Source organism: Pleurodeles waltl, unplaced genomic scaffold (genome assembly GCF_031143425.1).
Source record: "Pleurodeles waltl isolate 20211129_DDA unplaced genomic scaffold, aPleWal1.hap1.20221129 scaffold_72, whole genome shotgun sequence".
Lineage (NCBI taxonomy): Eukaryota > Metazoa > Chordata > Amphibia > Caudata > Salamandridae > Pleurodeles > Pleurodeles waltl.
In genome coordinates, this window is record NW_027150393.1 from 53,919 (window position 1) to 77,546 (window position 23,628).

The 23,628-nt window shown below is 48.8% G+C and overlaps 5 non-coding genes across 5 annotated transcripts; all 5 read right to left on the bottom strand.

The window, feature by feature from the left end:
• Window positions 1-2,589: 2,589 nt before the first annotated feature.
• Window positions 2,590-2,662, bottom strand: TRNAV-CAC (transfer RNA valine (anticodon CAC)). The gene has a single exon. It is a non-coding gene; the product is annotated as a tRNA-Val (tRNA).
• A 3,480-nt stretch (window positions 2,663-6,142) lies between these two features.
• Window positions 6,143-6,215, bottom strand: TRNAV-CAC (transfer RNA valine (anticodon CAC)). The gene has a single exon. It is a non-coding gene; the product is annotated as a tRNA-Val (tRNA).
• Window positions 6,216-9,714: 3,499 nt separating this feature from the next.
• Window positions 9,715-9,787, bottom strand: TRNAG-CCC (transfer RNA glycine (anticodon CCC)). The gene has a single exon. It is a non-coding gene; the product is annotated as a tRNA-Gly (tRNA).
• Window positions 9,788-13,297: 3,510 nt separating this feature from the next.
• On the bottom strand, window positions 13,298-13,370 carry TRNAV-CAC (transfer RNA valine (anticodon CAC)). The gene has a single exon. It is a non-coding gene; the product is annotated as a tRNA-Val (tRNA).
• Window positions 13,371-20,451: 7,081 nt separating this feature from the next.
• TRNAG-CCC (transfer RNA glycine (anticodon CCC)) lies at window positions 20,452-20,524 on the bottom strand. Its single transcript has one exon. It is a non-coding gene; the product is annotated as a tRNA-Gly (tRNA).
• Window positions 20,525-23,628: the final 3,104 nt, after the last annotated feature.

Below are 23,628 nucleotides of genomic sequence, written 5' to 3' on the forward strand. Positions count from 1 at the left end.
TTACTTCTATGTGTGCTGCAGAATGCATCACACATAGAAGGAGCAAAAACAAGGAGAAATGAAAACATTTCTCCTCAGTGCGCCACTCTAACGACACCCCTGGGATGGCGTTGGATTTTGGTGCTGACGCAGATTTACGCCAACTCCTAAATCTGGAGCAGCATCAAAATGCTATGGTGTTGCTGTGGCACACTCCCAACAACACCCATTGCACGCCCCTTCCAGGGAACGCGCTGCGTGCTAAGGGGCCGTTTTTACAAGGTGGTGTTAAGCCACAAAAAGTGGCTGAACGCCATCTTGTAAATACCGCGCAGTGCATAGTGCCACCGGGGCGTCACTAAAAGTGATGCTCCGGTGGCGATAGGACCTTGTAAGTCTGGCACTTTATTTGCTCAAGGTGTGTGTTCTTGGTGAGGGCAGGAAAGCTATTTTCGCTCTCGTACCTTCCTTCCTTGGCTGGCTTGAATGCTGTAGGCTCAGGCTTCATTGCAAAGGTCAAACAGTGAGCAACTGACTGCAGTAAGCTGGCGCAACTCCTCTTGGTGAGCTGTGACAGATGCCCCAGGAGCGTAGTACCTCACGATGGTGAGGGATAGACACAGTCTCTTTTATCTCAGCTTGCCTGTCAGGTGAGGCAGGAAATGCAAATACTGTGAAAAAGCCCAGCGACTCGAACCAGGGACCTTTCGCATGTGAGGTGCGCATGATAACCACTACACTAGACAAACAGACACACTTGCCGGCTTGCTTCATGTGGCTATGCATTGTACTGGAACCACCACACTATGGAAACAGACACACCTGCTTGCTTTATGTGGCTATGCATTGGACTGGGATGCAAGGATGAGGGCCAATGTTCATGACGCTCAAAGCTGAGCCTTCCGGAACACGATCTCTTCCCTTGGAAGAAAGGAACTGGGATCACTTTCATTCCAAGAGGTGATTTCAGAACTGGACCCGAAATTACCATGGAGAAGCACTGTGCATTTAATGTTCCTACGAGCACTGCTGCTCCAGCACAGAAAAGCAGTTGCAAAGAAATCTCGCATACCTTCATGATGCTGAACCGTCTCGACGCCAGTATAAAGCATGTATTGAATTGCAACATGACATCTTACAAGAGTGAAAAGCATAAATACTCCTGTTTAAAACACAGACTGAACCTATAAAGGTAGGGGTTTGTCTGGGATTTGAACCGAGGTCCTCTCACACCCGAAGCGAGAATCATACCCCTATACCAACTAGACTGCCGCAGCATAGTCATTTGAAACATCTTCTGAAGCGTCTTTCCGAAAAGCAGGGCCATTTGGAGGCTCTCTCTCTCTAAGCGTGCCATAGCAATTGATGTTTTCTGTCAAGGATTTTTTGTTTGTCTCTAGCAAGGCAAGAGGTAGTCAAAATGCCCTGTGCCAGTGAGCTGAACTAGGGCACTGATGTGAAAAGCAGACCCTTTCTGGTAGTTGTAACCCGCTGCAAGTCATGGACCCTTGCACCTTAGACTTCCCAACCAGAAGCACTGAAGGGCCTGCTAGCTCTTGAGCCAGAGGAGCATGCCTCTTGGATTCAAGCACACTTGCTCGATCAGCGCTCGATCAGGCGAGATTTATATTAGTGGCTCATAGGCCTGAAACACTCACCTGGGAGACGCAGGGTGGCTGATTTCCCGGAATGGCCCTTGATGGGGAAATCACCTCCTTTCCCCCGCCTCATTTCAGAATTGTGTGCTAGTCGCAAGACAGTGTTCAGGGGTTCATGGGTACTGCCTACTCCCAGCTGCCTCTCTGTCTTCTTCATGTAAATTGCAAGTCACGAGGAGGCACCATTGCCAATATGCTCCGCCCACCTAACCAAGAAACCTAGTTTGAGCTTGTCTGCCTGTGTTGTTGCAGGGGCAGTGTCTTCTTTGCCCAAAAGGTGGCAGGAGAGCCTCACTTCAAACGATAGAATCAACTGCTTAAGTAGAAACCAGCATGGTAGTTACTGTCATAAAGTGCAGCTCTAACAGAAGGTGTGCCTGAGACGCCCCTTCCAGTAATACACAGAATTTTGATTGAGGGCCCAGCCGATGGGTTGGTGGATTTCTCCTCACATGCCACAGCAGCTTCCAAAGATAGTGGTGTGAGGAGCTGGCTCTGCAAGCAGAGCAAGATTTAAGGGAAGAAAATACACCTGTCAGAAGTGAGATTTGAACCCACGCCTCCATGAAGAGACCAGAAGGCTCAGCTTCACTAAAGATCAAGCTCTCTTGAGTCTGGCGCCTTAGACCACTCGGCCATCCTGACAGCCAAAACAGTGTGCAGGTAGGACTCTTCAGTCTGCACTTGTTGATTTTGCCGCTTGCAATGTTCCTATCAAAGTCACAGCTTTAAAGGCCCCACAACATAACATGGCCAAGAAAAAAAAAAAAAAACAGAACAAGAAACAATGCACATGCACGACCACCGAGGGATGCAGATAACTTTTTAGCGTCCTGCAATAGTAAAGCACGTTTTACACAGGTCACAAGTTTTTAAAGGTCATTTCTGTCTAAGTGTGCATTGAGAGAGACTGAGGTTTTAGGGAGCAAACACAAAAGCTGCTGCTGCCAAGTGTTTCTGCCCGGTCTCGAACCGGGGACCTTTCGCGTGTGAGGCGAACATGATAACCACTACACTACAGAAACAAGCTTGCTGGTTTGACTGAAGGAGCACAGTTCCCCTCATATGTTTGCACGATTTCCTCTATACTTTATCAGCAGTTGCTCGGAATGCGAGGGGTAAGTGTGAAAATTGCAGCGGTGTCAGCCAGCATGCATACACTCAGACGTCCTGAAAAATCCCACAGCTGCGGGCAGAGACAGACAAATATCTGATGCCTAAATGCCAGGAAGGAGAGCCTGTGAAATCATCACACAGGGCGCACTGAGAGCAAGCAGGAAGGAAGCCAAGGCATTGTAATCCATTTTTCGCCTGAGGCAAAAAATATGTTTTGCGCAACAATGCTTCGAGTGGAATGAGAAATGTTGAGCGCTTGTGTATTTTGAGCAGGATTTGATTGTTTTCTGCTAAAATGGGCTCGTCCGGGATTTGAACCTGGGACCTCTCGCACCCTAAGCGAGAATCATACCCCTAGACCAACGAGCCTGGGCACAGAAATGCAACGGCCCCGACCCTGCTCGGAGGGTTGGTGACAGAGAGTGGGAGACTACATCCCAAAGCAAGAAACTGCACATGGTGCTCTCTTCTGCAGTACGACTAGAGTCATTTGCATGGTCTTCATCGAACATGACATAAAAAGCCTCTATCCTTTAGACATTTTGGCCCAGATTTACAAGAAAATGACTAAGCGCGACGCTGTGCCAAATTTGCAAGCCCCACGCGCCGTCATTTTCAAAATGCAGGGAAGCGCCGTATTTAGTAGAATACAGCGCACCCCTGTGCTTCCCCCTGCGCCAGCTCTAAATTAGCTGCTGAGCGCCAACGCAGCCGTTCTTGCACCATGGTACAAGGATGACTGCGTTGAGGGGGAAATTGTTTTTGTGCAGGAAGGGACACCTTCCTGCCCAAAAAAAAAATCTTCAATGGTGATTTGCTCTTACTTCTATGTGTGCTGCAGAATGCATCACACATAGAAAGAGCAAAAACAAGGAGAAATGAAAACATTTCTCCTCAGTGCGCGACTCTAACGACACCCCTGGGATGGCGTTGGATTTTGGTGCTGACGCAGATTTACGCCAACTCCTAAATCTGGAGCAGCATCAAAATGCTATGGTGTTGCTGTGGCACACTCCCAACAACACCCATTGCACGCCCCTTCCAGGGAACGCGCTGCGTGCTAAGGGGCCGTATTTACAAGGTGGTGTTAAGCCACAAAAAGTGGCTGAACGCCATCTTGTAAATACCGCGCAGTGCATAGTGCCACCGGGGCGTCACTAAAAGTGATGCTCCGGTGGCGATAGGACCTTGTAAGTCTGGCACTTTATTTGCTCAAGGTGTGTGTTCTTGGTGAGGGCAGGAAAGCTATTTTCGCTCTCGTACCTTCCTTCCTTGGCTGGGTTGAATGCTGTAGGCTCAGGCTTCATTGCAAAGGTCAAACAGTGAGCAACTGACTGCCGTAAGCTGGCGCAACTCCTCTTGGTGAGCTGTGACAGATGCCCCAGGAGCGTAGTACCTCACGATGGTGAGGGATAGACACAGTCTCTTTTATCTCAGCTTGCCTGTCAGGTGAGGCAGGAAATGCAAATACTGTGAAAAAGCCCAGCGACTCGAACCAGGGACCTTTCGCATGTGAGGTGCGCATGATAACCACTACACTAGACAAACAGACACACTTGCCGGCTTGCTTCATGTGGCTATGCATTGTACTGGAACCACCACACTATGAAAACAGACACACCTGCTTGCTTTATGTGGCTATGCATTGGACTGGGATGCAAGGATGAGGGCCAATGTTCATGACGCTCAAAGCTGAGCCTTCCGGAACACGATCTCTTCCCTTGGAAGAAAGGAACTGGGATCACTTTCATTCCAAGAGGTGATTTCAGAACTGGACCCGAAATTACCATGGAGAAGCACTGTGCATTTAATGTTCCTACGAGCACTGCTGCTCCAGCACAGAAAAGCAGTTGCAAAGAAATCTCGCATACCTTCATGATGCTGAACCGTCTCGACGCCAGTATAAAGCATGTATTGCATTGCAACATGACATCTTACAAGAGTGAAAAGCAGAAATACTCCTGTTTAAAACACAGACTGAACCTATAAAGGTAGGGGTTTGTCTGGGATTTGAACCGAGGTCCTCTCACACCCGAAGCGAGAATCATACCCCTATACCAACTAGACTGCCGCTGCATAGTCATTTGAAACATCTTCTGAAGCGTCTTTCCGAAAAGCAGGGCCATTTGGAGGCTCTCTCTCTCTAAGCGTGCCATAGCAATTGATGTTTTCTGTCAAGGATTTTTTGTTTGTCTCTAGCAAGGCAAGAGGTAGTCAAAATGCCCTGTGCCAGTGAGCTGAACTAGGGCACTGATGTGAAAAGCAGACCCTTTCTGGTAGTTGTAACCCGCTGCAAGTCATGGACCCTTGCACCTTAGACTTCCCAACCAGAAGCACTGAAGGGCCTGCTAGCTCTTGAGCCAGAGGAGCATGCCTCTTGGATTCAAGCACACTTGCTCGATCAGCGCTTGATCAGGCTCGATCAGGCGAGATTTATATTAGTGGCTCATAGGCCTGAAACACTCACCTGGGAGACGCAGGGTGGCTGATTTCCCGGAATGGCCCTTGATGGGGAAATCACCTCCTTTCCCCCGCCTCATTTCAGAATTGTGTGCTAGTCGCAAGACAGTGTTCAGGGGTTCATGGGTACTGCCTACTCCCAGCTGCCTCTCTGTCTTCTTCATGTAAATTGCAAGTCACGAGGAGGCACCATTGCCAATATGCTCCGCCCACCTAACCAAGAAACCTAGTTTGAGCTTGTCTGCCTGTGTTGTTGCAGGGGCAGTGTCTTCTTTGCCCAAAAGGTGGCAGGAGAGCCTCACTTCAAACGATAGAATCAACTGCTTAAGTAGAAACCAGCATGGTAGTTACTGTCATAAAGTGCAGCTCTAACAGAAGGTGTGCCTGAGACGCCCCTTCCAGTAATACACAGAATTTTGATTGAGGGCCCAGCCGATGGGTTGGTGGATTTCTCCTCACATGCCACAGCAGCTTCCAAAGCAGAGCAAGATTTAAGGGAAGAAAATACACCTGTCAGAAGTGGGATTTGAACCCACGCCTCCATGAAGAGACCAGAAGGCTCAGCTTCACTGAAGATCAAGCTCTCTTGAGTCTGGCACCTTAGACCACTTGGCCATCCTGACAGCCAAAACAGTGTGCAGGTCGGACTCTTCAGTCTGCACTTGTTGATTTTGCCGCTTGCAATGTTCCTATCAAAGTCACAGCTTTAAAGGCCCCACAATATAACATGGCCAAGAAAAAAAAAAAAAAACAGAACAAGAAACAATGCACTGCACGACCACCGAGGGATGCAGATTACTTTTTAGCGTCCTGCAATAGTAAAGCACGTTTTACACAGGTCACAAGTTTTTAAAGGTCATTTCTGTCTAAGTGTGCATTGAGAGAGACTGAGGTTTTAGGGAGCAAACACAAAAGCTGCTGCTGCCAAGTGTTTCTGCCCGGTCTCAAACCAGGGACCTTTCGCGTGTGAGGCGAACGTGATAACCACTACACTACAGAAACAAGCTTGCTGGTTTGACTGAAGGAGCACAGTTCCCCTCATATGTTTGCACGATTTCCTCTATACTTTATCAGCAGTTGCTCGGAATGCGAGGGGTAAGTGTGAAAATTGCAGCGGTGTCAGCCAGCATGCATACACTCAGACGTCCTGAAAAATCCCACAGCTGCGGGCAGAGACAGACAAATATCTGATGCCTAAATGCCAGGAAGGAGAGCCTGTGAAATCATCACACAGGGCGCACTGAGAGCAAGCAGGAAGGAAGCCAAGGCATTGTAATCCATTTTTCGCCTGAGGCAAAAAATATGTTTTGCGCAACAATGCTTCGAGTGGAATGAGAAATGTTGAGGGGTTGTGTATTTTGAGCAGGATTTGATTGTTTTCCGCTAAAATGGGCTCGTCCGGGATTTGAACCTGGGACCTCTCGCACCCTAAGCGAGAATCATACCCCTAGACCAACGAGCCTGGGCACAGAAATGCAACGGCTCCGACCCTGCTCGGAGGGTTGGTGACAGAGAGTGGGAGACTACATCCCAAAGCAAGAAACTGCACATGGTGCTCTCTTCTGCAGTACGACTAGAGTCATTTGCATGGTCTTCATCGAACATGACATAAAAAGCCTCTATCCTTTAGACATTTTGGCCCAGATTTACAAGAAAATGACTAAGCGCGATGCTGTGCCAAATTTGCAAGCCCCACGCGCCGTCATTTTCAAAATGCAGGGAAGCGCCGTATTTAGTAGAATACAGCGCACCCCTGTGCTTCCCCCTGCGCCAGCTCTAAATTAGCTGCTGAGCGCCAACGCAGCCGTTCTTGCACCATGGTACAAGGATGACTGCGTTGAGGGGGAAATTGGTTTTGTGCAGGAAGGGACACCTTCCTGCCCAAAAAAAAAATCTTCAATGGTGATTTGCTCTTACTTCTATGTGTGCTGCAGAATGCATCACACATAGAAAGAGCAAAAACAAGGAGAAATGAAAACATTTCTCCTCAGTGCGCCACTCTAACGACACCCCTGGGATGGCGTTGGATTTTGGTGCTGACGCAGATTTACGCCAACTCCTAAATCTGGAGCAGCATCAAAATGCTATGGTGTTGCTGTGGCACACTCCCAACAACACCCATTGCACGCCCCTTCCAGGGAACGCGCTGCGTGCTAAGGGGCCGTATTTACAAGGTGGTGTTAAGCCACAAAAAGTGGCTGAACGCCATCTTGTAAATACCGCGCAGTGCATAGTGCCACCGGGGCGTCACTAAAAGTGATGCTCCGGTGGCGATAGGGCCTTGTAAGTCTGGCACTTTATTTGCTCAAGGTGTGTGTTCTTGGTGAGGGCAGGAAAGCTATTTTCGCTCTCGTACCTTCCTTCCTTGGCTGGCTTGAATGCTGTAGGCTCAGGCTTCATTGTAAAGGTCAAACAGTGAGCAACTGACTGCCGTAAGCTGGCGCAACTCCTCTTGGTGAGCTGTGACAGATGCCCCAGGAGCGTAGTACCTCACGATGGTGAGGGATAGACACAGTCTCTTTTATCTCAGCTTGCCTGTCAGGTGAGGCAGGAAATGCAAATACTGTGAAAAAGCCCAGCGACTCGAACCAGGGACCTTTCGCATGTGAGGTGCGCATGATAACCACTACACTACACAAACAGACACACTTGCCGGCTTGCTTCATGTGGCTATGCATTGTACTGGAACCACCACACTATGGAAACAGACACACCTGCTTGCTTTATGTGGCTATGCATTGGACTGGGATGCAAGGATGAGGGCCAATGTTCATGACGCTCAAAGCTGAGCCTTCCGGAACACGATCTCTTCCCTTGGAAGAAAGGAACTGGGATCACTTTCATTCCAAGAGGTGATTTCAGAACTGGACCCGAAATTACCATGGAGAAGCACTGTGCATTTAATGTTCCTACGAGCACTGCTGCTCCAGCACAGAAAAGCAGTTGCAAAGAAATCTCGCATACCTTCATGATGCTGAACCGTCTCGACGCCAGTATAAAGCATGTATTGCATTGCAACATGACATCTTACAAGAGTGAAAAGCAGAAATACTCCTGTTTAAAACACAGACTGAACCTATAGAGGTAGGGGTTTGTCTGGGATTTGAACCGAGGTCCTCTCACACCCGAAGCGAGAATCATACCCCTATACCAACTAGACTGCCGCTGCGTAGTCATTTGAAACATCTTCTGAAGCGTCTTTCCGAAAAGCAGGGCCATTTGGAGGCTCTCTCTCTCTAAGCGTGCCATAGCAATTGATGTTTTCTGTCAAGGATTTTTTGTTTGTCTCTAGCAAGGCAAGAGGTAGTCAAAATGCCCTGTGCCAGTGAGCTGAACTAGGGCACTGATGTGAAAAGCAGACCCTTTCTGGTAGTTGTAACCCGCTGCAAGTCATGGACCCTTGCACCTTAGACTTCCCAACCAGAAGCACTGAAGGGCCTGCTAGCTCTTGAGCCAGAGGAGCATGCCTCTTGGATTCAAGCACACTTGCTCGATCAGCGCTCGATCAGGCGAGATTTATATTAGTGGCTCATAGGCCTGAAACACTCACCTGGGAGACGCAGGGTGGCTGATTTCCCGGAATGGCCCTTGATGGGGAAATCACCTCCTTTCCCCCGCCTCATTTCAGAATTGTGTGCTAGTCGCAAGACAGTGTTCAGGGGTTCATGGGTACTGCCTACTCCCAGCTGCCTCTCTGTCTTCTTCATGTAAATTGCAAGTCACGAGGAGGCACCATTGCCAATATGCTCCGCCCACCTAACCAAGAAACCTAGTTTGAGCTTGTCTGCCTGTGTTGTTGCAGGGGCAGTGTCTTCTTTGCCCAAAAGGTGGCAGGAGAGCCTCACTTCAAACGATAGAATCAACTGCTTAAGTAGAAACCAGCATGGTAGTTACTGTCATAAAGTGCAGCTCTAACAGAAGGTGTGCCTGAGACGCCCCTTCCAGTAATACACAGAATTTTGATTGAGGGCCCAGCCGATGGGTTGGTGGATTTCTCCTCACATGCCACAGCAGCTTCCAAAGATAGTGGTGTGAGGAGCTGGCTCTGCAAGCAGAGCAAGATTTAAGGGAAGAAAATACACCTGTCAGAAGTGAGATTTGAACCCACGCCTCCATGAAGAGACCAGAAGGCTCAGCTTCACTAAAGATCAAGCTCTCTTGAGTCTGGCGCCTTAGACCACTCGGCCATCCTGACAGCCAAAACAGTGTGCAGGTCGGACTCTTCAGTCTGCACTTGTTGATTTTGCCGCTTGCAATGTTCCTATCAAAGTCACAGCTTTAAAGGCCCCACAACATAACATGGCCAAGAAAAAAAAAAAAAACAGAACAAGAAACAATGCACATGCACGACCACCGAGGGATGCAGATAACTTTTTAGCGTCCTGCAATAGTAAAGCACGTTTTACACAGGTCACAAGTTTTTAAAGGTCATTTCTGTCTAAGTGTGCATTGAGAGAGACTGAGGTTTTAGGGAGCAAACACAAAAGCTGCTGCTGCCAAGTGTTTCTGCCCGGTCTCGAACCGGGGACCTTTCGCGTGGGAGGCGAACATGATAACCACTACACTACAGAAACAAGCTTGCTGGTTTGACTGAAGGAGCACAGTTCCCCTCATATGTTTGCACGATTTCCTCTATACTTTATCAGCAGTTGCTCGGAATGCGAGGGGTAAGTGTGAAAATTGCAGCGGTGTCAGCCAGCATGCATACACTCAGACGTCCTGAAAAATCCCACAGCTGCGGGCAGAGACAGACAAATATCTGATGCCTAAATGCCAGGAAGGAGAGCCTGTGAAATCATCACACAGGGCGCACTGAGAGCAAGCAGGAAGGAAGCCAAGGCATTGTAATCCATTTTTCGCCTGAGGCAAAAAATATGTTTTGCGCAACAATGCTTCGAGTGGAATGAGAAATGTTGAGCGCTTGTGTATTTTGAGCAGGATTTGATTGTTTTCTGCTAAAATGGGCTCGTCCGGGATTTGAACCTGGGACCTCTCGCACCCTAAGCGAGAATCATACCCCTAGACCAACGAGCCTGGGCACAGAAATGCAACGGCCCCGACCCTGCTCGGAGGGTTGGTGACAGAGAGTGGGAGACTACATCCCAAAGCAAGAAACTGCACATGGTGCTCTCTTCTGCAGTACGACTAGAGTCATTTGCATGGTCTTCATCGAACATGACATAAAAAGCCTCTATCCTTTAGACATTTTGGCCCAGATTTACAAGAAAATGACTAAGCGCGACGCTGTGCCAAATTTGCAAGCCCCACGCGCCGTCATTTTCAAAATGCAGGGAAGCGCCGTATTTAGTAGAATACAGCGCACCCCTGTGCTTCCCCCTGCGCCAGCTCTAAATTAGCTGCTGAGCGCCAACGCAGCCGTTCTTGCACCATGGTACAAGGATGACTGCGTTGAGGGGGAAATTGTTTTTGTGCAGGAAGGGACACCTTCCTGCCCAAAAAAAAAATCTTCAATGGTGATTTGCTCTTACTTCTATGTGTGCTGCAGAATGCATCACACATAGAAAGAGCAAAAACAAGGAGAAATGAAAACATTTCTCCTCAGTGCGCCACTCTAACGACACCCCTGGGATGGCGTTGGATTTTGGTGCTGACGCAGATTTACGCCAACTCCTAAATCTGGAGCAGCATCAAAATGCTATGGTGTTGCTGTGGCACACTCCCAACAACACCCATTGCACGCCCCTTCCAGGGAACGCGCTGCGTGCTAAGGGGCCGTATTTACAAGGTGGTGTTAAGCCACAAAAAGTGGCTGAACGCCATCTTGTAAATACCGCGCAGTGCATAGTGCCACCGGGGCGTCACTAAAAGTGATGCTCCGGTGGCGATAGGACCTTGTAAGTCTGGCACTTTATTTGCTCAAGGTGTGTGTTCTTGGTGAGGGCAGGAAAGCTATTTTCGCTCTCGTACCTTCCTTCCTTGGCTGGGTTGAATGCTGTAGGCTCAGGCTTCATTGCAAAGGTCAAACAGTGAGCAACTGACTGCCGTAAGCTGGCGCAACTCCTCTTGGTGAGCTGTGACAGATGCCCCAGGAGCATAGTACCTCACGATGGTGAGGGATAGACACAGTCTCTTTTATCTCAGCTTGCCTGTCAGGTGAGGCAGGAAATGCAAATACTGTGAAAAAGCCCAGCGACTCGAACCAGGGACCTTTCGCATGTGAGGTGCGCATGATAACCACTACACTAGACAAACAGACACACTTGCCGGCTTGCTTCATGTGGCTATGCATTGTACTGGAACCACCACACTATGAAAACAGACACACCTGCTTGCTTTATGTGGCTATGCATTGGACTGGGATGCAAGGATGAGGGCCAATGTTCATGACGCTCAAAGCTGAGCCTTCCGGAACACGATCTCTTCCCTTGGAAGAAAGGAACTGGGATCACTTTCATTCCAAGAGGTGATTTCAGAACTGGACCCGAAATTACCATGGAGAAGCACTGTGCATTTAATGTTCCTACGAGCACTGCTGCTCCAGCACAGAAAAGCAGTTGCAAAGAAATCTCGCATACCTTCATGATGCTGAACCGTCTCGACGCCAGTATAAAGCATGTATTGCATTGCAACATGACATCTTACAAGAGTGAAAAGCAGAAATACTCCTGTTTAAAACACAGACTGAACCTATAAAGGTAGGGGTTTGTCTGGGATTTGAACCGAGGTCCTCTCACACCCGAAGCGAGAATCATACCCCTATACCAACTAGACTGCCGCTGCATAGTCATTTGAAACATCTTCTGAAGCGTCTTTCCGAAAAGCAGGGCCATTTGGAGGCTCTCTCTCTCTAAGCGTGCCATAGCAATTGATGTTTTCTGTCAAGGATTTTTTGTTTGTCTCTAGCAAGGCAAGAGGTAGTCAAAATGCCCTGTGCCAGTGAGCTGAACTAGGGCACTGATGTGAAAATCAGACCCTTTCTGGTAGTTGTAACCCGCTGCAAGTCATGGACCCTTGCACCTTAGACTTCCCAACCAGAAGCACTGAAGGGCCTGCTAGCTCTTGAGCCAGAGGAGCATGCCTCTTGGATTCAAGCACACTTGCTCGATCAGCGCTTGATCAGGCTCGATCAGGCGAGATTTATATTAGTGGCTCATAGGCCTGAAACACTCACCTGGGAGACGCAGGGTGGCTGATTTCCCGGAATGGCCCTTGATGGGGAAATCACCTCCTTTCCCCCGCCTCATTTCAGAATTGTGTGCTAGTCGCAAGACAGTGTTCAGGGGTTCATGGGTACTGCCTACTCCCAGCTGCCTCTCTGTCTTCTTCATGTAAATTGCAAGTCACGAGGAGGCACCATTGCCAATATGCTCCGCCCACCTAACCAAGAAACCTAGTTTGAGCTTGTCTGCCTGTGTTGTTGCAGGGGCAGTGTCTTCTTTGCCCAAAAGGTGGCAGGAGAGCCTCACTTCAAACGATAGAATCAACTGCTTAAGTAGAAACCAGCATGGTAGTTACTGTCATAAAGTGCAGCTCTAACAGAAGGTGTGCCTGAGACGCCCCTTCCAGTAATACACAGAATTTTGATTGAGGGCCCAGCCGATGGGTTGGTGGATTTCTCCTCACATGCCACAGCAGCTTCCAAAGATAGTGGTGTGAGGAGCTGGCTCTGCAAGCAGAGCAAGATTTAAGGGAAGAAAATACACCTGTCAGAAGTGGGATTTGAACCCACTCCTCCATGAAGAGACCAGAAGGCTCAGCTTCACTGAAGATCAAGCTCTCTTGAGTCTGGCGCCTTAGACCACTCGGCCATCCTGACAGCCAAAACAGTGTGCAGGTCGGACTCTTCAGTCTGCACTTGTTGATTTTGCCGCTTGCAATGTTCCTATCAAAGTCACAGCTTTAAAGGCCCCACAATATAACATGGCCAAGAAAAAAAAAAAAAAACAGAACAAGAAACAATGCACATGCACGACCACCGAGGGATGCAGATAACTTTTTAGCGTCCTGCAATAGTAAAGCACGTTTTACACAGGTCACAAGTTTTTAAAGGTCATTTCTGTCTAAGTGTGCATTGAGAGAGACTGAGGTTTTAGGGAGCAAACACAAAAGCTGCTGCTGCCAAGTGTTTCTGCCCGGTCTCGAACCGGGGACCTTTCGCGTGTGAGGGGAACGTGATAACCACTACACTACAGAAACAAGCTTGCTGGTTTGACTGAAGGAGCACAGTTCCCCTCATATGTTTGCACGATTTCCTCTATACTTTATCAGCAGTTGCTCGGAATGCGAGGGGTAAGTGTGAAAATTGCAGCGGTGTCAGCCAGCATGCATACACTCAGACGTCCTGAAAAATCCCACAGCTGCGGGCAGAGACAGACAAATATCTGATGCCTAAATGCCAGTAAGGAGAGCCTGTGAAATCATCACACAGGGCGCACTGAGAGCAAGCAGGAAGGAAGCCAAGGCATTGTAATCCATTTTTCGCCTGAGGCAAAAAATATGTTTTGCGCAACAATGCTTCGAGTGGAATGAGAAATGTTGAGGGGTTGTGTATTTTGAGCAGGATTTGATTGTTTTCCGCTAAAATGGGCTAGTCCGGGATTTGAACCTGGGACATCTCGCACCCTAAGCGAGAATCATACCCCTAGACCAACAAGCCTGGGCACAGAAATGCAACGGCCCCGACCCTGCTCGGAGGGTTGGTGACAGAGAGTGGGAGACTACATCCCAAAGCAAGAAACTGCACATGGTGCTCTCTTCTGCAGTACGACTAGAGTCATTTGCATGGTCTTCATCGAACATGACATAAAAAGCCTCTATCCTTTAGACATTTTGGCCCAGATTTACAAGAAAATGACTAAGCGCGACGCTGTGCCAAATTTGCAAGCCCCACGCGCCGTCATTTTCAAAATGCAGGGAAGCGCCGTATTTAGTAGAATACAGCGCACCCCTGTGCTTCCCCCTGCGCCAGCTCTAAATTAGCTGCTGAGCGCCAACGCAGCCGTTCTTGCACCATGGTACAAGGATGACTGCGTTGAGGGGGAAATTGTTTTTGTGCAGGAAGGGACACCTTCCTGCCCAAAAAAAAAATCTTCAATGGTGATTTGCTCTTACTTCTATGTGTGCTGCAGAATGCATCACACATAGAAAGAGCAAAAACAAGGAGAAATGAAAACATTTCTCCTCAGTGCGCCACTCTAACGACACCCCTGGGATGGCGTTGGATTTTGGTGCTGACGCAGATTTACGCCAACTCCTAAATCTGGAGCAGCATCAAAATGCTATGGTGTTGCTGTGGCACACTCCCAACAACACCCATTGCACGCCCCTTCCAGGGAACGCGCTGCGTGCTAAGGGGCCGTATTTACAAGGTGGTGTTAAGCCACAAAAAGTGGCTGAACGCCATCTTGTAAATACCGCGCAGTGCATAGTGCCACCGGGGCGTCACTAAAAGTGATGCTCCGGTGGCGATAGGACCTTGTAAGTCTGGCACTTTATTTGCTCAAGGTGTGTGTTCTTGGTGAGGGCAGGAAAGCTATTTTCGCTCTCGTACCTTCCTTCCTTGGCTGGGTTGAATGCTGTAGGCTCAGGCTTCATTGCAAAGGTCAAACAGTGAGCAACTGACTGCCGTAAGCTGGCGCAACTCCTCTTGGTGAGCTGTGACAGATGCCCCAGGAGCGTAGTACCTCACGATGGTGAGGGATAAACACAGTCTCTTTTATCTCAGCTTGCCTGTCAGGTGAGGCAGGAAATGCAAATACTGTGAAAAAGCCCAGCGACTCGAACCAGGGACCTTTCGCATGTGAGGTGCGCATGATAACCACTACACTAGACAAACAGACACACTTGCCGGCTTGCTTCATGTGGCTATGCATTGTACTGGAACCACCACACTATGAAAACAGACACACCTGCTTGCTTTATGTGGCTATGCATTGGACTGGGATGCAAGGATGAGGGCCAATGTTCATGACGCTCAAAGCTGAGCCTTCCGGAACACGATCTCTTCCCTTGGAAGAAAGGAACTGGGATCACTTTCATTCCAAGAGGTGATTTCAGAACTGGACCCGAAATTACCATGGAGAAGCACTGTGCATTTAATGTTCCTACGAGCACTGCTGCTCCAGCACAGAAAAGCAGTTGCAAAGAAATCTCGCATACCTTCATGATGCTGAACCGTCTCGACGCCAGTATAAAGCATGTATTGCATTGCAACATGACATCTTACAAGAGTGAAAAGCAGAAATACTCCTGTTTAAAACACAGACTGAACCTATAAAGGTAGGGGTTTGTCTGGGATTTGAACCGAGGTCCTCTCACACCCGAAGCGAGAATCATACCCCTATACCAACTAGACTGCCGCTGCATAGTCATTTGAAACATCTTCTGAAGCGTCTTTCCGAAAAGCAGGGCCATTTGGAGGCTCTCTCTCTCTAAGCGTGCCATAGCAATTGATGTTTTCTGTCAAGGATTTTTTGTTTGTCTCTAGCAAGGCAAGAGGTAGTCAAAATGCCCTGTGCCAGTGAGCTGAACTAGGGCAATGATGTGAAAAGCAGACCCTTTCTGGTAGTTGTAACCCGCTGCAAGTCATGGACCCTTGCACCTTAGACTTCCCAACCAGAAGCACTGATGGGCCTGCTAGCTCTTGAGCCAGAGGAGCATGCCTCTTGGATTCAAGCACACTTGCTCGATCAGCGCTCGATCAGGCTCGATCAGGCGAGATTTATATTAGTGGCTCATAGGCCTGAAACACTCACCTGAGAGACGCAGGGTGGCTGATTTCCCGGAATGGCCCTTGATGGGGAAATCACCTCCTTTCCCCCGCCTCATTTCAGAATTGTGTGCTAGTCGCAAGACAGTGTTCAGGGGTTCATGGGTACTGCCTACTCCCAGCTGCCTCTCTGTCTTCTTCATGTAAATTGCAAGTCACGAGGAGGCACCATTGCCAATATGCTCCGCCCACCTAACCAAGAAACCTAGTTTGAGCTTGTCTGCCTGTGTTGTTGCAGGGGCAGTGTCTTCTTTGCCCAAAAGGTGGCAGGAGAGCCTCACTTCAAACAATAGAATCAACTGCTTAAGTAGAAACCAGCATGGTAGTTACTGTCATAAAGTGCAGCTCTAACAGAAGGTGTGCCTGAGATGCCCCTTCCAGTAATACACAGAATTTTGATTGAGGGCCCAGCCGATGGGTTGGTGGATTTCTCCTCACATGCCACAGCAGCTTCCAAAGATAGTGGTGTGAGGAGCTGGCTCTGCAAGCAGAGCAAGATTTAAGGGAAGAAAATACACCTGTCAGAAGTGGGATTTGAACCCACGCCTCCATGAAGAGACCAGAAGGCTCAGCTTCACTGAAGATCAAGCTCTCTTGAGTCTGGCACCTTAGACCACTTGGCCATCCTGACAGCCAAAACAGTGTGCAGGTCGGACTCTTCAGTCTGCACTTGTTGATTTTGCCGCTTGCAATGTTCCTATCAAAGTCACAGCTTTAAAGGCCCCACAATATAACATGGCCAAGAAAAAAAAAAAAAAACAGAACAAGAAACAATGCACTGCACGACCACCGAGGGATGCAGATTACTTTTTAGCGTCCTGCAATAGTAAAGCACGTTTTACACAGGTCACAAGTTTTTAAAGGTCATTTCTGTCTAAGTGTGCATTGAGAGAGACTGAGGTTTTAGGGAGCAAACACAAAAGCTGCTGCTGCCAAGTGTTTCTGCCCGGTCTCAAAACAGGGACCTTTCGCGTGTGAGGCGAACGTGATAACCACTACACTACAGAAACAAGCTTGCTGGTTTGACTGAAGGAGCACAGTTCCCCTCATATGTTTGCACGATTTCCTCTATACTTTATCAGCAGTTGCTCGGAATGCGAGGGGTAAGTGTGAAAATTGCAGCGGTGTCAGCCAGCATGCATACACTCAGACGTCCTGAAAAATCCCACAGCTGCGGGCAGAGACAGACAAATATCTGATGCCTAAATGCCAGGAAGGAGAGCCTGTGAAATCATCACACAGGGCGCACTGAGAGCAAGCAGGAAGGAAGCCAAGGCATTGTAATCCATTTTTCGCCTGAGGCAAAAAATATGTTTTGCGCAACAATGCTTCGAGTGGAATGAGAAATGTTGAGGGGTTGTGTATTTTGAGCAGGATTTGATTGTTTTCCGCTAAAATGGGCTCGTCCGGGATTTGAACCTGGGACCTCTCGCACCCTAAGCGAGAATCATACCCCTAGACCAACGAGCCTGGGCACAGAAATGCAACGGCTCCGACCCTGCTCGGAGGGTTGGTGACAGAGAGTGGGAGACTACATCCCAAAGCAAGAAACTGCACATGGTGCTCTCTTCTGCAGTACGACTAGAGTCATTTGCATGGTCTTCATCGAACATGACATAAAAAGCCTCTATCCTTTAGACATTTTGGCCCAGATTTACAAGAAAATGACTAAGCGCGATGCTGTGCCAAATTTGCAAGCCCCACGCGCCGTCATTTTCAAAATGCAGGGAAGCGCCGTATTTAGTAGAATACAGCGCACCCCTGTGCTTCCCCCTGCGCCAGCTCTAAATTAGCTGCTGAGCGCCAACGCAGCCGTTCTTGCACCATGGTACAAGGATGACTGCGTTGAGGGGGAAATTGGTTTTGTGCAGGAAGGGACACCTTCCTGCCCAAAAAAAAAATCTTCAATGGTGATTTGCTCTTACTTCTATGTGTGCTGCAGAATGCATCACACATAGAAAGAGCAAAAACAAGGAGAAATGAAAACATTTCTCCTCAGTGCGCCACTCTAACGACACCCCTGGGATGGCGTTGGATTTTGGTGCTGACGCAGATTTACGCCAACTCCTAAATCTGGAGCAGCATCAAAATGCTATGGTGTTGCTGTGGCACACTCCCAACAACACCCATTGCACGCCCCTTCCAGGGAACGCGCTGCGTGCTAAGGGGCCGTATTTACAAGGTGGTGTTAAGCCACAAAAAGTGGCTGAACGCCATCTTGTAAATACCGCGCAGTGCATAGTGCCACCGGGGCGTCACTAAAAGTGATGCTCCGGTGGCGATAGGGCCTTGTAAGTCTGGCACTTTATTTGCTCAAGGTGTGTGTTCTTGGTGAGGGCAGGAAAGCTATTTTCGCTCTCGTACCTTCCTTCCTTGGCTGGCTTGAATGCTGTAGGCTCAGGCTTCATTGTAAAGGTCAAACAGTGAGCAACTGACTGCCGTAAGCTGGCGCAACTCCTCTTGGTGAGCTGTGACAGATGCCCCAGGAGCGTAGTACCTCACGATGGTGAGGGATAGACACAGTCTCTTTTATCTCAGCTTGCCTGTCAGGTGAGGCAGGAAATGCAAATACTGTGAAAAAGCCCAGCGACTCGAACCAGGGACCTTTCGCATGTGAGGTGCGCATGATAACCACTACACTACACAAACAGACACACTTGCCGGCTTGCTTCATGTGGCTATGCATTGTACTGGAACCACCACACTATGGAAACAGACACACCTGCTTGCTTTATGTGGCTATGCATTGGACTGGGATGCAAGGATGAGGGCCAATGTTCATGACGCTCAAAGCTGAGCCTTCCGGAACACGATCTCTTCCCTTGGAAGAAAGGAACTGGGATCACTTTCATTCCAAGAGGTGATTTCAGAACTGGACCCGAAATTACCATGGAGAAGCACTGTGCATTTAATGTTCCTACGAGCACTGCTGCTCCAGCACAGAAAAGCAGTTGCAAAGAAATCTCGCATACCTTCATGATGCTGAACCGTCTCGACGCCAGTATAAAGCATGTATTGCATTGCAACATGACATCTTACAAGAGTGAAAAGCAGAAATACTCCTGTTTAAAACACAGACTGAACCTATAGAGGTAGGGGTTTGTCTGGGATTTGAACCGAGGTCCTCTCACACCCGAAGCGAGAATCATACCCCTATACCAACTAGACTGCCGCTGCGTAGTCATTTGAAACATCTTCTGAAGCGTCTTTCCGAAAAGCAGGGCCATTTGGAGGCTCTCTCTCTCTAAGCGTGCCATAGCAATTGATGTTTTCTGTCAAGGATTTTTTGTTTGTCTCTAGCAAGGCAAGAGGTAGTCAAAATGCCCTGTGCCAGTGAGCTGAACTAGGGCACTGATGTGAAAAGCAGACCCTTTCTGGTAGTTGTAACCCGCTGCAAGTCATGGACCCTTGCACCTTAGACTTCCCAACCAGAAGCACTGAAGGGCCTGCTAGCTCTTGAGCCAGAGGAGCATGCCTCTTGGATTCAAGCACACTTGCTCGATCAGCGCTCGATCAGGCGAGATTTATATTAGTGGCTCATAGGCCTGAAACACTCACCTGGGAGACGCAGGGTGGCTGATTTCCCGGAATGGCCCTTGATGGGGAAATCACCTCCTTTCCCCCGCCTCATTTCAGAATTGTGTGCTAGTCGCAAGACAGTGTTCAGGGGTTCATGGGTACTGCCTACTCCCAGCTGCCTCTCTGTCTTCTTCATGTAAATTGCAAGTCACGAGGAGGCACCATTGCCAATATGCTCCGCCCACCTAACCAAGAAACCTAGTTTGAGCTTGTCTGCCTGTGTTGTTGCAGGGGCAGTGTCTTCTTTGCCCAAAAGGTGGCAGGAGAGCCTCACTTCAAACGATAGAATCAACTGCTTAAGTAGAAACCAGCATGGTAGTTACTGTCATAAAGTGCAGCTCTAACAGAAGGTGTGCCTGAGACGCCCCTTCCAGTAATACACAGAATTTTGATTGAGGGCCCAGCCGATGGGTTGGTGGATTTCTCCTCACATGCCACAGCAGCTTCCAAAGATAGTGGTGTGAGGAGCTGGCTCTGCAAGCAGAGCAAGATTTAAGGGAAGAAAATACACCTGTCAGAAGTGAGATTTGAACCCACGCCTCCATGAAGAGACCAGAAGGCTCAGCTTCACTAAAGATCAAGCTCTCTTGAGTCTGGCGCCTTAGACCACTCGGCCATCCTGACAGCCAAAACAGTGTGCAGGTCGGACTCTTCAGTCTGCACTTGTTGATTTTGCCGCTTGCAATGTTCCTATCAAAGTCACAGCTTTAAAGGCCCCACAACATAACATGGCCAAGAAAAAAAAAAAAAACAGAACAAGAAACAATGCACATGCACGACCACCGAGGGATGCAGATAACTTTTTAGCGTCCTGCAATAGTAAAGCACGTTTTACACAGGTCACAAGTTTTTAAAGGTCATTTCTGTCTAAGTGTGCATTGAGAGAGACTGAGGTTTTAGGGAGCAAACACAAAAGCTGCTGCTGCCAAGTGTTTCTGCCCGGTCTCGAACCGGGGACCTTTCGCGTGGGAGGCGAACATGATAACCACTACACTACAGAAACAAGCTTGCTGGTTTGACTGAAGGAGCACAGTTCCCCTCATATGTTTGCACGATTTCCTCTATACTTTATCAGCAGTTGCTCGGAATGCGAGGGGTAAGTGTGAAAATTGCAGCGGTGTCAGCCAGCATGCATACACTCAGACGTCCTGAAAAATCCCACAGCTGCGGGCAGAGACAGACAAATATCTGATGCCTAAATGCCAGGAAGGAGAGCCTGTGAAATCATCACACAGGGCGCACTGAGAGCAAGCAGGAAGGAAGCCAAGGCATTGTAATCCATTTTTCGCCTGAGGCAAAAAATATGTTTTGCGCAACAATGCTTCGAGTGGAATGAGAAATGTTGAGCGCTTGTGTATTTTGAGCAGGATTTGATTGTTTTCTGCTAAAATGGGCTCGTCCGGGATTTGAACCTGGGACCTCTCGCACCCTAAGCGAGAATCATACCCCTAGACCAACGAGCCTGGGCACAGAAATGCAACGGCCCCGACCCTGCTCGGAGGGTTGGTGACAGAGAGTGGGAGACTACATCCCAAAGCAAGAAACTGCACATGGTGCTCTCTTCTGCAGTACGACTAGAGTCATTTGCATGGTCTTCATCGAACATGACATAAAAAGCCTCTATCCTTTAGACATTTTGGCCCAGATTTACAAGAAAATGACTAAGCGCGACGCTGTGCCAAATTTGCAAGCCCCACGCGCCGTCATTTTCAAAATGCAGGGAAGCGCCGTATTTAGTAGAATACAGCGCACCCCTGTGCTTCCCCCTGCGCCAGCTCTAAATTAGCTGCTGAGCGCCAACGCAGCCGTTCTTGCACCATGGTACAAGGATGACTGCGTTGAGGGGGAAATTGTTTTTGTGCAGGAAGGGACACCTTCCTGCCCAAAAAAAAAATCTTCAATGGTGATTTGCTCTTACTTCTATGTGTGCTGCAGAATGCATCACACATAGAAAGAGCAAAAACAAGGAGAAATGAAAACATTTCTCCTCAGTGCGCCACTCTAACGACACCCCTGGGATGGCGTTGGATTTTGGTGCTGACGCAGATTTACGCCAACTCCTAAATCTGGAGCAGCATCAAAATGCTATGGTGTTGCTGTGGCACACTCCCAACAACACCCATTGCACGCCCCTTCCAGGGAACGCGCTGCGTGCTAAGGGGCCGTATTTACAAGGTGGTGTTAAGCCACAAAAAGTGGCTGAACGCCATCTTGTAAATACCGCGCAGTGCATAGTGCCACCGGGGCGTCACTAAAAGTGATGCTCCGGTGGCGATAGGACCTTGTAAGTCTGGCACTTTATTTGCTCAAGGTGTGTGTTCTTGGTGAGGGCAGGAAAGCTATTTTCGCTCTCGTACCTTCCTTCCTTGGCTGGGTTGAATGCTGTAGGCTCAGGCTTCATTGCAAAGGTCAAACAGTGAGCAACTGACTGCCGTAAGCTGGCGCAACTCCTCTTGGTGAGCTGTGACAGATGCCCCAGGAGCGTAGTACCTCACGATGGTGAGGGATAGACACAGTCTCTTTTATCTCAGCTTGCCTGTCAGGTGAGGCAGGAAATGCAAATACTGTGAAAAAGCCCAGCGACTCGAACCAGGGACCTTTCGCATGTGAGGTGCGCATGATAACCACTACACTAGACAAACAGACACACTTGCCGGCTTGCTTCATGTGGCTATGCATTGTACTGGAACCACCACACTATGAAAACAGACACACCTGCTTGCTTTATGTGGCTATGCATTGGACTGGGATGCAAGGATGAGGGCCAATGTTCATGACGCTCAAAGCTGAGCCTTCCGGAACACGATCTCTTCCCTTGGAAGAAAGGAACTGGGATCACTTTCATTCCAAGAGGTGATTTCAGAACTGGACCCGAAATTACCATGGAGAAGCACTGTGCATTTAATGTTCCTACGAGCACTGCTGCTCCAGCACAGAAAAGCAGTTGCAAAGAAATCTCGCATACCTTCATGATGCTGAACCGTCTCGACGCCAGTATAAAGCATGTATTGCATTGCAACATGACATCTTACAAGAGTGAAAAGCAGAAATACTCCTGTTTAAAACACAGACTGAACCTATAAAGGTAGGGGTTTGTCTGGGATTTGAACCGAGGTCCTCTCACACCCGAAGCGAGAATCATACCCCTATACCAACTAGACTGCCGCTGCATAGTCATTTGAAACATCTTCTGAAGCGTCTTTCCGAAAAGCAGGGCCATTTGGAGGCTCTCTCTCTCTAAGCGTGCCATAGCAATTGATGTTTTCTGTCAAGGATTTTTTGTTTGTCTCTAGCAAGGCAAGAGGTAGTCAAAATGCCCTGTGCCAGTGAGCTGAACTAGGGCACTGATGTGAAAAGCAGACCCTTTCTGGTAGTTGTAACCCGCTGCAAGTCATGGACCCTTGCACCTTAGACTTCCCAACCAGAAGCACTGAAGGGCCTGCTAGCTCTTGAGCCAGAGGAGCATGCCTCTTGGATTCAAGCACACTTGCTCGATCAGCGCTTGATCAGGCTCGATCAGGCGAGATTTATATTAGTGGCTCATAGGCCTGAAACACTCACCTGGGAGACGCAGGGTGGCTGATTTCCCGGAATGGCCCTTGATGGGGAAATCACCTCCTTTCCCCCGCCTCATTTCAGAATTGTGTGCTAGTCGCAAGACAGTGTTCAGGGGTTCATGGGTACTGCCTACTCCCAGCTGCCTCTCTGTCTTCTTCATGTAAATTGCAAGTCACGAGGAGGCACCATTGCCAATATGCTCCGCCCACCTAACCAAGAAACCTAGTTTGAGCTTGTCTGCCTGTGTTGTTGCAGGGGCAGTGTCTTCTTTGCCCAAAAGGTGGCAGGAGAGCCTCACTTCAAACGATAGAATCAACTGCTTAAGTAGAAACCAGCATGGTAGTTACTGTCATAAAGTGCAGCTCTAACAGAAGGTGTGCCTGAGACGCCCCTTCCAGTAATACACAGAATTTTGATTGAGGGCCCAGCCGATGGGTTGGTGGATTTCTCCTCACATGCCACAGCAGCTTCCAAAGATAGTGGTGTGAGGAGCTGGCTCTGCAAGCAGAGCAAGATTTAAGGGAAGAAAATACACCTGTCAGAAGTGGG